At 34.9% G+C, this 7,312-nt stretch overlaps 1 long non-coding RNA gene and 1 pseudogene across 1 annotated transcript; one reads left to right on the top strand and one right to left on the bottom strand.

Annotated features, from left to right (window-relative positions):
- The window catches only part of LOC110427541 (putative 2-oxoglutarate-dependent dioxygenase AOP1.2), a 58,621-nt pseudogene extending 57,650 nt beyond the window's left edge, over positions 1-971 (top strand).
- A 3,543-nt stretch (positions 972-4,514) lies between these two features.
- Positions 4,515-6,896, bottom strand: LOC149526390 (uncharacterized). Its single transcript, XR_016352063.1, has 3 exons — positions 6,673-6,896; positions 6,508-6,597; positions 4,515-6,432 (listed from the first exon to the last, which is right to left on the bottom strand). It is a non-coding gene; the product is annotated as an uncharacterized LOC149526390 (long non-coding RNA).
- Positions 6,897-7,312: the final 416 nt, after the last annotated feature.

Here is a 7,312-nt window from a genome sequence, read left to right as displayed (position 1 = left end):
TTAGATTTTCTCAACAATTTTGTTGAAAATTAAAAAAATATCTCCCACCTTAAGAACATTAAAAAATATCACTTATTTTCTTGAAGAAATTCCATTATCAAATTGTTTGTTCATTTAAATCTTTCATTTTTATTTCATTTTGTTCTTCTCTCTTTCTTTGTATAATCTTTTGTATTTAAATTTAAAGGTATGGCTTCGATATCACTTGTTGGTACCGTTGGAGTTCTAGAAGGGGGTGAATAGCACTAAAAATTTTATGCTCAGCCCTTTAGAGCTTGAAGAACACTTAGTCAACTGGATGAAAAGAATGATTAGAACTAGTTAGAATTACAAGACACCAAGTAAGGATGGGTAAAAAGAAGTGGACAATCCAAGAGTATTTATAGTAGTTCGTTCCCTTTGACCTACATCCACCACCTTGATCTCCCAATCAAGGATTTTTAACCCAACTTCACTAAATTAATGAAATTAACAACTTCCACCAAGCTTTTACAAGGTGAGCTTCTAACCCAAGCTCTAATCCTTTACAACAATCTTTAAAGTACTTCCCACACTTTAATTTCCTATGAAAGAAAAAAAAGAAGTACAACTAAGCACCTTTACAAGTCTGGATAGATTACAATCAAGCTCAAACACTTTTTTTGGATATGGAATGAAAGGCAAGTGTTTTTTGTAAAGAATATGTTACTTTTTGCTCAAAGTAGCTCTTCTCTCTTCAAATCTTCTTTCTTTGATCGTTAGAGCTTCCTTTTATACCTAAGGAATCAGATTTTTCTTAGAGATAGTTTCTAGCCGTTAGAAACAACTCTGATGCATTTATAAATGTTATTTTGTCCTTTAGCATTTAAATTCAAATAGGCAGATAGACATTGGCTAACCAATTACAGGCAGCTCTAACCGAATACAGTTTCTCTGCCTTGCATTATCCTGCTACTACATTCTTTAGTCTAACTGATTACAGGAGGCTATAATTGATTAAGAGTTTTCTGTCTTGAAACTTTTTTTCTTCAGCAGACTTCCGTTATGGTAGGCTATAATTGATTACAAACTTTCTATTTGCACTTCTCTACATGGCAGTCTTCCTTTAAATGGTCAACACTTCCCTTAACTGATTGAAGCTTTACTTTTTTCAACCACAACCGATTAAAATCACCTTTAATCAACTAGAAAATCTTCGAATATTGAGCTTTTCTATTTTGGCTCCCTTCAGTGATTAATAATATTTTCAAACTTGTTTTTGCCGATTGAAGATATTAGGACCTTATGCCCTAACAGATTAACCATACTTCTTAACCGATTAGCATATTTCTGTTTTGCTTCATCTTGTCACACAACCATGTCTTAGTTGATTAAGGTCCCTTGATAATCAATTACTAGGGTTCTATTTTTGCTCATTATTTGCTCTTTCCTTCGTAGCTGACTAACTCTTCATTAAACTTAACAAACTCCTTAACTTGCCTTTAATTAACTGTAACACCCCGTACTTTGATATGGTAGCTAATAGAGCTTATCGGATGCCAATTGAGGTTAATTAAAGTGTTTCAGAGTGTTGAAAAGTGAAAGGAATATTTTAGAATAAATATTTCGTAAGTGATAAAATAATAAAATAATAATATTTTATCGAGGATGAATTGGCAAGTTAAAAGACGAATCGGAGGTGAATCGGGACAAAGTGAGACATTTTAAGTCCCAAGGAAACAAGTGAAAAATTTTAATATAAAATATTATTTTATTCATAAAATAATATTAAAATATTAATATTTTATCTGTTATCGAAATCAGTCATGAATGAGGATTATATGACTAATCTAAGTGAGGGAGAAGAAATAACAAAGAATTTTGAAGAAAAACAACACAAGTGGGCCTGTGTGCCTTTATTTAAGAAAGCAAGAGCGGGTAAGTAAATATTTAAATATTATGATAACACCTTGGTGAAGTGTAACTTTGATATTTTGATTGTACACATGTAAAGGAAGAAAGATAGAAGGAAATTGGAATCAAAGAAATGATTGAAGGACCAAATTGTAAAGGATGAAAAGTATGGAGGGTCGAATGGTAAATAAGGAAAAGTTTGAGGACTTATGTGCAATTACTATATTTAAAGTTAAAAGGGCATTTACTAACCAAGGGGAGTTAAATTATGTGGAATGTTAAATATACATGTGAATTCACTATTACATGTAAATCATAGCATGCAAAAAGGAGAAGTTAGTGGGGGACATGTGAGACCCCTAGCATGTGAAGAAAAAGGAAAAATAAAGTTAAGTTTATTTGCATGTAATGTGATTGGTGCATTAGGTGGCTAAATAAGGAAAGTAAAATATGGGTCGCATGTGACTTGAGTGGTTTAATAAATGGCCAAATAAAATGTAAAGTGAAACTTGTGCATGGAGAGTGATTGGAGGACTGAGGTGGCAAATGAAATTAAAAAAAAAGATGAGAAAATGAGGTGACAAATGGAAGATAATTAGGATAGATTTTGGACCAATGAGCAAAAGAGAAAATTTGTGCATTCAATGTGAGTGGGGAGTGAGTTGGTCCAATGAGAAATGAGGAATGAATAAAGAAAAATAAAGAGAAAAGAAAAAAATAATAGAAAAAGAAAATAACCTTTGGCAATCCGATCATGTGTGAGCAAAATGAGAAAATGAAAGCCATTTTCATGGCTTTTGCCTTGAGAGGTCCACCCATAACAAAGAAGAAAAGAGAAAGGGAGAAAGGAAAGAAAAGAAAAGAAAAGAAAAGAAACATGCAAGGAGGGGCTCGGGTTTTAGAAGAAAAAGGTGAAGAAAACAAGTGAGTTTCATGAGAGATCCACCCATTTGCAAGAGAAATGAAGAGGAGAGGGCCTTGTGGAGCTTCCACCCTAGAGGAGAGGAAAGATTAAAAGGAATGAAAGAAAGAAAAACAGCTTGAAAGAAGAAAAAAAGAGAAAACTGAGAGGTTTTCTTCCCCACCCACACACCATTGTTGAAGTCTAAAGACATTTTGGTAGTTTGGCTTAGAGATTTCAAGGTAAAGAAGATAGAAATTGTTAGTTTGGTTGAATACATGCTTTTTGAACTGATTATAATGTGTGAAAATGTTTGTGTCAGAAAAAGCATACCATGTGGGGTGCCAAGGAAACCATACATATTGGTGATTTGCAAGGAATGTGAGATTACATTACCAAAGAGCTTGAGATTTCTTGGTTTTAGTTCAAGTTAAATTATTGAGGAAAAGTAAAACAACTTGTGGCTTGATCCTTGATTGTTTATGTTATATGATTATGGGCTAGGAAGAATGCCTATATTGGTTGTGAGATTTGATGTTGTGAAAATGTAATGTTTGAAGAAAGTAAAGGATAAGGATTATGCATGCAAATATTTAAGACTTCTTTGGCAAAGTTGCTGCCATATATGATTGTGTGTAAGCATGGGATTAACTATGAAATTATGTTACGGATTTATTGATTGATGTGTTGCCATGCATGTGAATAATTAAGTGTATTGGGTTTGTATGGTTCCTAGGAAGTGTATAAGTAAAGAAAGTGTGCTCTGGTGGTGTGCCGGGAGGTAACGGGTTACCGGAAAGTAAAATTAGCTAGATACACACCCGAATTGATAGCGATGCAATGTCCTACTATTGTAAGATGAGTAAGGGGTGCCTATTTCAAAATTTCCATAACTATATAATGATATATGTATAGTAAACATTGATAGTATTCTTTAAATGCATTTGTGGAAAGCATGAGCTGCTTGAAATCATAGAAAATTATGGATGCAAGTTGTTTTGGATGTTGTTTTGGATATAACTATGGATAAGCTATTTATGTAAAGTGTTTTAGAAACTGGGAAACAAGCCTTTTTACAATGTTTGCATTAAAATCTGTGCCTTGTATTTTTGTGTGATATGCATAGCCAAATGCATTTGTTAAATGTTTTAAAATGCAAGTTTTGAGCACCAGTTTTATTCCGATCTTTGTACAAAGTGTTTACACCATGCCATTTAACTTGAAAAGCAATTTAAAGGGTTATGAAACTTTGATTTCAAATAATTTAAAGGAAAAGCCTCGAAAACTTGATTTGGTTTTGAAAATAGTTTTGACAAACTAACAGTGTCGAGAGTAGGGCGAATATCACATCGGGTGTGACCCTTGTTGTAACAACCACTCCTCGATTGCTACCGACATGCGAGTCTCGTGGGATAACCCGCCAAGTCCCAAATAAGTCTTACTTAAAATGTTAGGTGTTACTTAAAATCATGCCATCAATCTATGAAATTACTTTGATCCATAAAACTCTTTGTAATAAGAATTGAACAATAATCTTTATAATATAACGACCGCTCCTTGATCGCTACCGGCGTCTGAGTCTCGTGGGAGAACCCACCAAGTCCCGAACAAGCCTTACTTAAAACGTTACCTATTACTTCATAATCATGCCATCAATCTATGAAATTACTTTGATACATAAAAATCTTTGTAATAAGAATTGAACAATAATCTTTTTAAATTGACTAAACCTTTATTCCGCATAATCATAAAAATAATACATCAAGACTTAAAATCTCCAAATGTACATTCGTATTGATACTAATGTCTAATTTCATAACAAGTTATACTATGACAACTCAACCTCTGGCAGCGGAGCACTCAGAATAAATTGCTATGAGATGCTTTTACCTATCTGCGATGGACTACAAATGTTGATGAATGCACGCTAGGCTGATCACTATGTGCACAAGGGAAATAAGGGGTGAGTCTCATAAACTCAGTGATCATCGGCTTCGTGAGCAAGTAAAGTAGATAATGTGCACAAGGGAACTATGTGCACAAGCTTAAAGCAGATAAGTTGAATGATAAACCAGAATATCAAATCAAAATCTTAAGAAAACAAATCATAAGTAGGATATTTGTGCCTTGTAACAAAAATAACGATGTAAATCATAATGCAATATTTCACATGGCAAATTGGTGCCGAAAACAAGCATAGCAAAACAAAGTTCAATTATCAAAAGCATTATTTGCCATCAAAATGTGAATAACAGTATAAAAGTATGCATGTTCCCAAAAATGTGTGGCACATAAAGAAATCAAAGTGTACAGCCACATAAACCATTTTAAGATTGTCAAGTAAACACTGAAAGCTTTTATTCAAACAAGGGGAGCTGCAATGAAATCTTAACTCTCCACCATGCAGAAGAGTACACGTCAAAAAACTCACAAGGCTCTCAAGTAGGTAAGTATCATAATCACCCAGGGACCCACTTCCACGTAATAACATCCAGGGCTTTTGCTCCACCGAATCCCCAAAGCCATGGTAGTTTTAACTATGTTGGCCGACATCGGAGAATCAAGCGGTCGCAACCACGAATATCACTTGTCGCCTAGCCACATATATAACCCGTGGCCTTACCAGGTATATCACAGACTATGGCCTCAGCCATGTCTAGAAATCCATCAATGATCCAAAGGTTCTCTAGCTAGAACTCACTTGTGCACAAGGGTCACATTTAACCGAAGTGACAATCAGCCTACTCTCGATGCTCTCAGTGTGTCAAAACTATTTTTAAAACCAAATTGGATTTTTCAAGGCTTTTCCTTTAAATCATTTGAAATCAAGGTTCGATAGCCCTGTGAAATTACTTTTCAAGTTAAATGGCATGGTGTAATCACTTGTACAAAGATGGAAATAAAACCGAAGCTCAAAACTTTGCATTTTAAATCATTTAACAAATGCATTTAGTTATGCATATCACACAAAAACACAATGCACAGATTTTGATGCAAACATCGTGAAAGGCTTGTTTCCCAATTTCTAATACTCTTTACATATATGGCTTATCTATAGATATATCCAAAGCTACTTTCAAAACAATTTGCATCCACAAACTTCTTATGGTTTCTACCAGCTCATGCTTTCCATAATAACAATATATAAATCATTGTAAATCTGTTTTAAAATTGCCTACCAAGGCCAAAAGCTCATGCTATCCACAATGCATTTAAGAAAACCATCAACGTTTACTAATAAGAATCAATACATATAGCACAGAGATTTTAAAATATGCACCCCTACACAGCTTATCATAGTGGGACACTGCATCGCTATCAATTCGAGTGCGTATCTAGCTAATTCTACTCACTGGTTAACCGTTAGCTCCTCCGACACACCACCATAGCATACTCCTTTACTTTTACACTTCCTAGCAATCATACAAACCCATCACACTTAATTATTCACATGCATGACAGCACATCAATCAATTAATCCATAGCCTAATTTCATAGTTCTCATCAACCTTACTCACAATCATTTAACACACAATCCACATACTATCAACTAAACAAAGCCAACACAACACCATGCATTCACATTGCATGCATACCTTTCAGTTTTAGCTTAAGTTCCACATATAATCCACAATTCCTCACATTCTCAGTCACCATTGCTGCCACAAACATAAACAATTAGCACACAACTCATTTCTCTTGTCAATTTGCGATTTCAAAACTAAAGTACTCACCCATTGCTTATCTAGCTCCAAAATCAACATGCATTCCAAGATTAACCTACATGCATGCATCTACTTCTTTCAAATCTTGGAGGACCATTGCTGCCATAAGCATACTCACACAATTAGCAACTCATTTTCTCAAGAAATTATAACCAAAATCAAGGTTCTACTTACCTTCCTTAGCTTGGAATCACTAGGCCGAACCTGCCATGCATTCTTAAAGCTTCAACCATGGCATGCAAGAGAAAACCTTTTCGAGTTTTCTCCCAACTTCCACAAAGACCGAGCCTCTTCCAAGCCCTTTTCACTCAACTCTTTCTCTACTTTCGGGTGGAAGCCTCAAAAGGCTATTTTCCTTCCATCTCTCTTCCAAATGGGTGGATCTCTCACAGAACACACTTGTTTTCTTCACATTTCTCTTCTAAAAATCAAGCCTTTCCTTGCATGTTGCTTTTCTTCTCTTTTCTCTCTTCCTCTTGGGTGGTGGACAAAACAAAGAGAAAATGAGCCTTTATCCCATTTCTCTTTGTTATGGGCAGATTCCCAAGGAAATGGCAACATTTCCTTTCATTTCTTCTCTCATGGGCGGACCTCTCAAAGTGAAAGGCTTGAAATGGCTTTCATCTTCTCATTTTACTCCCACATGGGCAGATTGCTCAAGGTTGCTTACTTTTTCTTTTTGTTTTATTTGGTTTCTCCTTCTTCTCTTTTCTTTGATAGTATTCCGACTTCGCATGCACAACTCAACTCTATCTTTCTTTGTACTTTCCATTCTATTGCATCATCGCTCATGTTTCATGCACAATTTTCTCTT

The sequence above is a fragment of the Theobroma umbraticum genome, unplaced genomic scaffold (assembly GCF_002168275.2).
Source record: "Theobroma umbraticum cultivar Fairchild unplaced genomic scaffold, ASM216827v3 scaffold_34.0, whole genome shotgun sequence".
Lineage (NCBI taxonomy): Eukaryota > Viridiplantae > Streptophyta > Magnoliopsida > Malvales > Malvaceae > Theobroma > Theobroma umbraticum.
Note: the sequence above shows the minus strand (reverse complement) of the source record. Positions and strands in the feature narration are given on the sequence as shown.